We start from the raw sequence: 11,817 nt of genomic DNA on the forward strand, positions 1-11,817 counted from the left end.
ACCTAAACCAACCCCTCACAGAAAACTTTCTGCATTTTTACAATCTAAAAAAAAAACTAAAAAAAAAACTTATTCTGTATGATTTATAACCTTATTTACCCATGGGGACCTCAATTTAGGTCCCCAAGGTAACACAAGTCCCCATGAGTTGGTGTGTATTCAAGTCCCCGCCAGTGTAGAAAAACCTGTACACACACACACACACACACACACACACACACACACACACACACACACACACACACACACACACACACACACACACACACACACACACACACACAATGAAACACCTGTCCTCTGATCTGTCTTACCTGTTTCTGCTAGAATCCCCAGCTCTGCCGTTTCGCTGATTTTCATTTTCTTCTTTTTCTTCTTTTCATCCTGTTGAAGAGAATGTGTGAGTGAGTAAATCTGGGAGCGTGACCCAGATAAGTCATGAAGAAGATGTAAATGTTGTTGTTTTGTGGTAAACACACATATTTCATAATTAGGACAGCAGCCATGAGACACACTCTACAAATCCTATTTTACACAAGAGAGCCGTGACTGTGGTTCATCACGCCGTGACTCAGACTACTTTCCTTTCTCTGCAGGAAAACAGTGTTAAATAAACACAGCCTTTATTTAAAGTTCAGCTGAAAGTCAAAACTCTGTCTTCATTTACACATGCTGGTCCAAACCCGTATGACTTTCTCTCTTTAGCTGAATGCAAGATGTTTAGCAGAATGAGTTGTACTTCCACTTGACAAAAATATACAATGAGGAGTGGTTGTCCAGCTCAAGATAAGATAAGATAAGATAAGATAAGATAAGATAAGATAAGATAAGATAAGATAAGATAAGATAAGATAAGATAAAATAAATGCTAACTAAAATAAAGTTGAAATGCAATAAAATAAAAAAATAGAAATAAATTAAAGTGTGTGTGTGTTTCTATATAGTTTGATATATTTATCCAATAAAATACATTTCTATCCGTTAAAATAAAATAAACCCCATCCCCATCTACTAAAATACAACTTAAATAAATAAAAAATTAAATTAAATAAAATGAAAATAAATCTCTATCCCATCCTCTAAAATAAAATAAATCCACATCCCTATACACTAAAATAAAATCCTAAAATAAAATAAAATAAAAAGAGGTACCTCTCCATATCTAAAGAAATAAAATTAAATTAAACTTAAAATAAAAAATTAACCCCAACCTCAACTACAAAAATAAAATAAAATAAAATAAAATAAAATAAAATAAAATAAAAATAAAAATAAAATAAAATAAAATAAAATAAAATAAAATAAAATAAAATAAAATAAAATAAAACGTTCACTGCATGGAAAAGAGCAGTACAAATAATCTGCTAAACAAATCCATTTCTGCATGGAAAAAAAAAAAAAAAAAAAAGAAAAAACAAAAAAAAAAAAAGTACAAATAATCTGCTAAACAAATCCATTTTTGAAAAAAAATATTATGTGTGTTTGTGTTTGTTTGTTTGTGTCTGTCGCTCTGATTGGTAGAGTTATAGAGCACATGTGCATTCTGAAGTGAAAAGTGAAAATAATGTGACATGTGGTGTCCCATACTCAGCATTTGTGCTCTGCATTTAATCTATCCAAGTACACACACACACACACTGGAAACACTCAGTAGGGCAGTCATTTTTACTGCGGCACCGTTCCCAAGGCTCAAACCTGCAACCTTTGGGTTATAAGCCAGACTCTCTAACCATTAGGCCACGACTGCCTTCTGGGTTGTGCTTCACATCAGAGAGTGCTTTTCATATTTTTCTCTTGGTGTGTGTGTTTGTTCTGCCCTCCGGCCTTTTTCACTAATTGCATAAGAAGGGAATTCTTTTCTTAAAATGTTGAAAACCACTTGTGAAGACATGCATTCAGAAAACTTCAGAAAAAGGTCTAATAATCATGCCTTTCATCTCTATTTTGTTCTCAAATGCATGTATTATTCTGGGATTAAGCATGAAAAAAAACATTCCTGTGTCCATGTCAGTGTAAATTAATGGTATATAACATCAACGAAGATCATTGGTTGAAAAAGTTGAATAAACAGTTCACACTGAATCAAAAATTATTTAATCCAAGTTATTGTTAAAAAAACTTTGTCTACAAACAAATAAAGCGAAGCATTGCAGATACTCTTTTCCTCTTTCCTTTAGTTCCGTTTTGTCATTCATTTGATTTTTGCAGAAAATGTGTGCATGAGACTCAAACCCACAACCATAGGGTTAGGAGTCAAACTCTCTAACCACTAGGCCTCAACTTCCCCTCAATTCTAAGATGTTCCACTGTTTTTAGTTGACACTGATTAGTCTTGTCTTGTGAGGCTCCTCCTGCGGCATTCTGGGAATGAAATATCATGCTGAGATATCGTGTATCAGGTATTGTTCATAAATGCTTCCCCAGGATCATTTCCTAGAGCTGGCGAGTGGATAACGCGTTCATTTCTCTCTCTGTGGGAACCTGATGAGTTTCCAGAAACCAGCGCTCTGTCATTTCCACTCCTTCATGTGTCGCGGTGCAGGTTTTCATGTTAGTTCAGCGTAACCAGGACTGACTAGAGAGCAGAGACGTGTGAAGGGACAATAACACACTGCTGTACTTTACTGTTGCTGTGTGCCTGAGATTTGTGCTTGATTATAAAAACAGATTATTGCGATTCAGTACCATTTATAGCTTAAAGATAATGATACTACTATTACTACTACTACTACTAATTATTATTATTAGTTAAATACATTTTTATTTAGTTATAAAAAACTGAATAATAATAATAATAATAATAATAACTATTATCATTATTAAATAATTAGAAATAGTTATATATTATTATTGTTTTTAATATAAAAATAACAGAAAACAGAAAAAAATATAAACATTACTCAACAACAGTTATTATCACCAATCATTAAATAATTATAAAGCTTTTATTATATTTTTCAACCAGAAAAACATTAACCTACATAACATACTCAACAATAAGAATGATTATTAATAATAATAATGATAAATAAATAATTATAATAAATAATAATAATAAATAAATATAATAATATAATAATAAATAATAATAAATAATTATAATAAATTATAAAGCTACAAAAACCAAACATTACACAATAGTAGTAGTAATAATAATAATAATAATAATAATAATAATAATAATAATAATAATAATAATAATAATTATTATTATTATTATTATTACTATGTTTTTTATGGTTATAAAAACATAAGCTATTACTGAGTAATAAGAAGAAAATATGCTATAATAATATTAACTATTATTATTATTGTTGTTTTTGTCATTATATAGCTTTTTTATTTTTTTTATATAGCGTATTGAATTAATAATAATTATTATTGTTATTAGCATAAATAGTATAAGTTATTTAATTATAAGTTATTTTTAATTATTTTTATAAGCTATAAAAATATGCTATAATAACAACAATTAATACGGTTGTCATTATATTTTTATTTAGCTTTTTTTTTTTTTTTTTTTGCTTAAAATAATAAAAAATTGCTTATAGATTATAAGAATTATTATTATTTTATCATATTATTTCATATAATCTTTATATAAGTGATCTGAAACACCTTGAAAAGGGAGCCACGTCTGAGCTCATCGCACTGCATTCTGTGGGTGCTGATTGGTGGTGGTGCAGTGGTGATGTTTTTATGTTGTGAGGGGGGTGTGTCTCTATATTTTTGGGAAGTGAGACGAGCCGCGAGGTTGATGTCTGAGTGTGTTCTGTGTGTATTCCCAGCCCATCCTTTCACATGTTCTCCGGCGACCTCACAGCTGAAGGATGCCGGGGCGGTTGCCAAGGAAACAGATGTTGAGAACAACTGCATGCACAGCCGGACGAAACACGCCATGTGCTGTGAGAGGGAGGGGTTAAGATGAGCATGTGTGTGTGTGTGTGTGTGTGTGTGAGAGAGAGATGAATCTCAACAGAATGAAACGACTGTGGAATTCTGAATGATGCTCAATGAGATTATGCTGTCAGATCACGCCAACAGATGATCAGAAATCATACAAGACACAGTGTGTGTGTGTGTGTGTGTGTGTGTGTGTGTGTGTGAGTGTGTGAGTGAGGGAGCCGTTTGCAATTTAAATGTATGCAAAATACCACAAAAACAGTTTGTCAGTAAAGCAGGGTTTTGTTCAAGAGAACAAAATCATCACTGCTGGAAAACTTTCACATGATTTTTTAAATGCACATCTGTACATTTATTTGCTTTCATTTGATGTGCATTTTATTTTTATCAAATAAATGTATCCATCTCAAGTAAATTTCTTGCACATTTTATTCACATTTTTTTTATTGCATAAAAATACATGGAAATATAATACCATTTTAGTGTTGGAAATACAGTACCATAGTTTTCATTAATACTTTTATTAATACTTATTTTTGGTTATTTTAATACTTTAACTAAACTTTATCCACCTCAAGTAAACATGCATTTTTTAAATGCACATATTTTCCACCATGTATTCCAAAATTTGCAATAAAAAAATACATGGATAGCTATTTTTTGAGTTTTTATTAATATTAGGATTTCTGTTTTCTGTTTAATTTTAAAGTTTTAGAAATTTTTAAAGTCTGTCTATATTTTTATTAATTTTATTTCCGATTTAGTCATTTTAGTACTTCATCTTTAACTTAACAATATATATATATATATATATATATTAAATCTACCTCAAGTAAACAAATGATTTTTAGGCACATCTTTCAAACCATATATCCCAAAATGTGCATAAAAATACAAACACACACACACACACACACACACACACACACACACACACACACACACACACACACACACACACACACACACACACACACACACACACACACACACACAAAAAAAGTAAAAAAAATAAATAAATAAAAATTGCACCAAAAAAAGAATAGCAGTGCTTTTTTAGCACTGTTAATATAGAATTTTATTTTCATTAATATTTTGAAGTATTTTTATTCTCACATTTTCTATTTTCTTTTTAATTTTAGTCATTTTAAAAATATGCCTATTAATTTTTGTATTAATTTTAGTTTGAATATTTAATATGTTTCAGTTATTTAAATACTTCGAATTTAAATGAAATTAAAACTTTAATTCAACTAAATCTTTACTAAATAACTAAAACTTAAATTTTTAAAAAATAAGTTCATGTAAAAATATGATTTCTAATTCTAATTAATAATTCATTGCTAATTTATATTATTTATATTATTTTCTGTTAGTTATTTTAATACTTCAAATTTAAATGAAAATTTGAAATGTTGACTGCAACAAACTAAAATAAAATAATTGTACTTTTTATATTTTATTTAATTCCTATTTTATTTTTTTGCAATTTATATTAAAAGGTTTTTATTAGTTTAGTTATAGTTAAATGATAATAAAATGTTCAGTAGGGTTAATCTGTACATTATTGGGGTTTTTGTGGGTTTTTTTGCAAGTCAAGCATCACTATTATATATTATATACATTTGAAAAGCACAATAAATCCCAGTTTTGTTCAGGAAAGCATCACTCAGGTTCTCTTGTCTGCTGTGTGTCTGTGTTTCAGTATCTCAGTGACAGGTCAGCGTTCAGTGTCTGTCTGTGGCTCTGACAGACAGATGGAGACGGGAAGTGTCCTGTAGCTCTGCGTGTCTGTCAGCTTTAGTGTCTGTAAACGCACATTTACCCTAAAAAAGAGAGTACGGCTCTCCACAAACAGCTGCTTGGGCGACACGACGGTGCTAAAGCGCTGATTAAATACCTTTCTGCGGCTCTTTCCATCTGCTCAGTGTTTCATCTTGATGAAACAATCTTGTTTGCTCAATAAGATTTATGGCATACACTCTTAAAAATAAAGGTGCTTAAAAAGTTCTTCACAGAACCATTTTTGGTTCCACAAAAAAACGTTCAGTCAAAGATTTCTTTAAAGAACCATCTCTTTCTCAGCTTTTCATAATCTGAAGAACCTTTTGTGAAAGGTTCTTTATGGAACCATTTAGACAAAAAGGTTCTTCCACAAAGAACCGTTCATTCAAATGCTTTCCTGAACAAAACTGGGATTTATTGTGCTTTTCAAATGCATAATATATAATAGTGATGCTTGACTTGCAAAAAACCCCACAAAAACACCAATAATGTACAGATTAACCACACTGAACATTTTATTACCGTTTAACTATAACTAAACTAATAAAAACATTTATGTAAATTGCAAAAAAAAGAAAAGAAAAGAAATTAAATTAAATGAAATATTAAAAAAAAACAATTATTTTCTGTTAGTTATTTTAATACTTCAAATTTAAATGAAAATTTAAAATGTTGACTGCAACAAACTAAAATAATTTTTTTTTTCTTTTTTATATTTTATTCAATTTCTATTTTTTTTTGCAATTTACATAAATGTTTTTATTAGTTTAGATATAGTTAAACAATAATAAAATGTTCAGTGTGGTTAATCTGTACATTATTGGTGTTTTTGTGTTTTTTTTGTTTTTTTGAGAGTCAATATTATATATTACTTTTTTTAATATTATTTTTATTGTTTTATTGTTTTTACTGCTACAACTACTAATAGTAAGAGTAACAAATATTATTATATAAATATTATTATTCATTATTAATGAAGTTGTTGTCATTTTATATATTTTTATTTAGCATTTTTAGCATATTATTGTTGCTATTATTTTATTATAGTGCATTTTTATTGTTCACAGCTTAAAATAATGATAATACTAATCATTTTATAAAATTATTATTTTTTTATAATAACAACAGAAATAATTTATATTTTGCTGTTTGCTGTTGATGTCTGCATATTTTTAATTTAAAATAATAATACAGCTATAAAACAAAAACAACAAAAAAAATAATTAATAAAATTATTTATTTTTTATTTTATGGAAAGTATGTGTTTTATTTAACATAAAAAATAATTTATATTATTTCTGTTGTTGATGATATAGTCATATCATTTTTAAATTAGTTTTAACTTAAAATATTAATATTAATAATAATTGTTATTTTTATAATAGCATATTTTGATTGATTATAGCTCATAATAATAACAATATTAAATAACAGTAATAACAATTTTTGTAATTTTATCAAATTAATTATTCAATAATTAATATTAATTTTGTAGTTGCTGTCATCATTATATAGTATCTTATGTATGTATTTTTATTTAATATATTTATCGCTTATTATAGTTGTTGCTACTATTTTTATTATTATAGTGTATTTTTATTGTTTATTATCTAAAATAACACCACTACTTTTACTAAAACATGGTGCAAGATTCTCTTCAAACTGTATTTATTTTCATTTATTTTAATTGTATTTATTTTTATTGTGTGTTATTTCATTAGCAAATCTAGTTTCAAAAGTCTTACTGCTTATTATTTTCGGTCTGTGTTTGTATATTAGTGGACTTTTATTTCCACACTCTGTGTATTCATTATTCATGTCTTTATTACACATTTTCAGACAGTAGAGTTTGACAGGTTTGAATCCCTGTTATCAGTGTTTTCTGCCTGTTTGTAGCTGATAATCTGCACCTGTTATCATTCTGACAGAGCTATGGCAGAAATCTAGCCTACAGCTCGTCCCTGAGCAGCCAGAAATCACTCTGTTTGTCTGCTGAATCTCTGAAGTGTGATTGTTATTTGCTGAAGTGTCATGCTAATGCTCCTTGAGTCCTTCTGGCCTCTGAGGAATAATGCAGCTTTAAAAGTAATAAAAGTATCTACTACATACTGTTATATTTGGATATGTATTATGGGACTACTACTTGGAATCAGCTTCCAGAAGAGATCAGATGTGCTAAAACAATAGTCACATTTACAAACTCATCTGTTTAGCTGTGCATTTAATGAATGATATTGAAGTATTATTATTATTTTTTTATTTTTTTGGATATGTGCCAAAGTAGTACCAAGGTATTATTATTAAGATACTTATTTATTAAGATTGAGATACTAGGTTTTAATAATAATAATAATAACTAATATATATATATATATATATATATATATTATATATATATAATAAAATATTTTTTTAATATTTTTTTTTTCAGTTTATTTGTATTTCTTATATTTTATGTATATAATTTCTTCCTATATTGTTGTCAATATGTAGCATACTTTTTATTTATTTTTATATAGTGTATTTAACAAACAAAATGAAAAATAAAATAAAATTAAATTACCACACGTGTATGTTTCTGGACTTAACCCCTTAACTGTCACTCACGTTTTTGAACATAGACTTGAAAATGCACTTTCCAAACTAAAATTTTTATAATTCATGAATAAAAACATTTTATAGCATGATATTGATGTACCATTTTCGTGGTAATGCAATGTCTGATTTTAAAATGGGTTTTTAAAGGATGAATTTTGAGATTTTAAGTTTTCAGTTGATATATCATTTCTGATTATTTCTAAAGTGTGATTGAGAAAAAGGCAACGAAAGAAGACTTTTTTTTGACAAGGTCAGAACTCCTGTTATGATGTAGATTTTTGAGGGTGCACTCTTGTCATAAATTAATCTATTACTTTTCCTACATAATTTCTAACAAAAAACATTGGTAAAATATCTAATTAGGGGTCATAGACCTTTCCAACGATATATATAGTTTGTCATGATTAGATAAGGATTTAGTGAAGTAAATGTAGGCGTCCTGTATACGGGACAGGGTGATAGTTAACAGGTTAAAGTCACTCATATTTAATGTAATAACCAACAAATAAAAGATAAATCAAGAAAAATAATCATATATAATGGTTAAATCATTTGAGAAAAACGATGTTTTTGGCATTATATAGCATATTTATTTGTTATTATTATAATTGCTTTTTTTTGCTTAAAAATTAATGGTTTTTTTATTATTATAGTGTTACTGATTTTTATTTGTTTTATAGCTTAAAAAATTGGTGTAGGTTTTACTTTGAAACAATATTCACTTTGAAATTGTAAGTAAATTTCAAAAATAATTATAATGAAACAGCAAGAAGCATACTGCATTAAAAAGATTAAAGCAGAAAGACTGAAATAGTATTTTCTTGTCAATAATCTTCAGAAATGATTTTTTTAATAGAATATGTTTCTGGCCTTATGGTTACTTATATTCTTGTTTTGTCCAGCAAAAAGATACACGAGCAAATTAAGATAAAGAAAATGTGATTTTGGTACAGAAAAAAACAAAAAAAATATTGTGAGACCACTCATGAAAAAACAAATACACTGTGAAACATAAAAAAAAAAAAAAAAAATCACATTGAGCAAGCTCATAAATGAAATACCTGTGTTGGTCCAGACGGAGGCGCTGTTGCTGCAGAGCAGATGGGAGCAGCAGCAGAGATGACCTTGATAAAGCCAACAGTGAAGAGAAGGAGGCTGGAAGGAGGGGGAGCCTGCTGTGTGAGAGACATAATCCAGCTCAGGATTGAACATATCGATTTAGAGAGAGAGAGAGAGAGAGAGAGAGAGAGAGAGAGAGAGAGAGAGAGAGAGAGAGAGAGAGAGAGAGAGAGAGAGAGAGAGAGAGAGAGAGTAGAGCTTGGGTTTTAGTCAATGGAAACATGACTCTCTTCCGCATAACACCACACCCATTCAGCCTCCTGCATCTGACATCTAAACATCAGAGCATCCAAATAAAGCCTCCAGATATTCACACGTGCATATAATGTGCACAGCCTTTCAAAACAATACTGTTAATAAACACGAAGGGGAACTGGGTAAGAATGAACTGTGTTCACTGATGGTGCTTGACTGAACTGAATTGTGCAAATCAGGTAACGGAGGAAAAACACCCCCAAATTAGTGCAGAACGCAGTTTGCAATTATCTGATAGAGTCAGAGACGCCTACCATAACTTCATGACCTTCAGAGACTCATTTAGTCTGAACGCACCTGTAATGATCACACAAGTTCAATGAAACACTAATCACATCCTAATCTCTGCAGATATGAAATAGAAATTAAAGTTTGTTTAGAATATTAAGATTCAATATTTAATAATACCTCATGTTTAGTTAGACTGAAATTTATGAAAATAAGTTGTGTGTGTATAATTTTTAAATTATATATACTTAAAAAAGTAATATTTATTTGTATGTGTTTTTTGTTTTTAGTTTTATTATGATCATGATTATTCTAATAGTAGTATTAATTGAGTGATTCTTAATAACATAAAATATTATAATTTTATTTGATACTGTTAATAATTGTTTTATTTTTCTTCATGATTATTTTACCTTCTTTTATGTAAAGCACTTTGAATTACCATTGTGTACGAAATGTGCTATATAAATAAACTTGCCTTGCCTTGCCTTGCCTTGATTATCAAATTAATTAATATTTCAATATTTAATTTTAATTAATATTAATCAATATTTTTATTATTATTGCTTATTATTATGTTTAATAATTATATATGTATATATTTATATATATATAAAATATATAAAATAATATATAAAATAAGTTTTTCTGCATTTTACTCTAATTAACATTTATTTCGTATCAAGTAATAAAATGTTTTTATGGTTTTATTTTTTGTTATTTATTTGTTTGGTTTTAGTTTAACTATAATAACCCTGATTCAACTAGGAATTGCATTACATGAATCACATTATAATTTTATTGGATTAATTATTAAATTAAGTAATATTTAATTTTTTTAAAAAGTAGTATTAATAATATAATAAATGTAACACTAATGCAACTACAATTATTAATATATTTAATAATACTTAATATTTAGTAAGACTGAATTTTTTTTTTTTTTTATAAATATAAATTTTTTGACCATTTTCTTTCTTTATAATTACTGCATTATTTCATAAATATTCCACTTAATAGAATAATAAAATTAGAATCCTTCACACTGCCGTAACTTGCAAAAATCCAATATTAATCAACATGCTTCGGTCATGCAACCTTCATCAGATGCTAGAATTTAAATGATTGTATATGCATCTAAAAAACAAAAAACAATCAATTTTTCTGTATTATAAGTATAACACTTATGAAAGAATAATCTGCATTAAAAAGATTCCTCTGGTGAATGCAACTGGACTGCAGTGCAGCAAAAGGACGCGCCTCGCTCGTTACAGCACCTTTGCAGGAGGGTCATTGGGGGTGTCGGGGGTAATTAGGTACGTCAGACACAGTCCATTGATTAGACTTAATGACTGACACTGAATGACATTCCAGTAATCAGCACACCTGCGAGGTCACAGCTCTGTCTGCTGAGTCTGTCTTCTCTCTCCTCGGACCATTCTCCGGCCTCTGTTCTCCAGATCTCTGTTTGATTTGTTTTTGCTGAACTTTGGGGCTGATGTGTTTCTAGAGGGTGGGTGTTATAGGGACTCGCAGGGATCTTGTGTGTGAAGACATCGATTTTTCTAACTCTCAGAAACCGAAGAATTTATCAGCTCTTATTCTCGTGTGAATGTAAAAGGCTACTAGCCGCAGAACGACGGAGGACAGAAACTATCGTCTCACACTTAACAAGACATTAGCGTCAAGCAGCTATCAGGAAAACACATTTGTCACGTCTCAAACCTACAGAACTAATGTCTACATTTACTAAAGTAGGCAATCTTATGTATCTGAAGCCCTTTGTGAGCAGCTAACACTGTTTCTACACTGCTACCAAACTGCATCAGTGTCTCAGCAATGGATGGTCTGCAGTGAATGGGTGCCGTCAGAATGAGAGTCCAAACAGCTGATGAAAACATCACAATAATCCACAGCACTCCAGTCCAT

This window comes from Cyprinus carpio, chromosome A15 (assembly GCF_018340385.1).
Source record: "Cyprinus carpio isolate SPL01 chromosome A15, ASM1834038v1, whole genome shotgun sequence".
Lineage (NCBI taxonomy): Eukaryota > Metazoa > Chordata > Actinopteri > Cypriniformes > Cyprinidae > Cyprinus > Cyprinus carpio.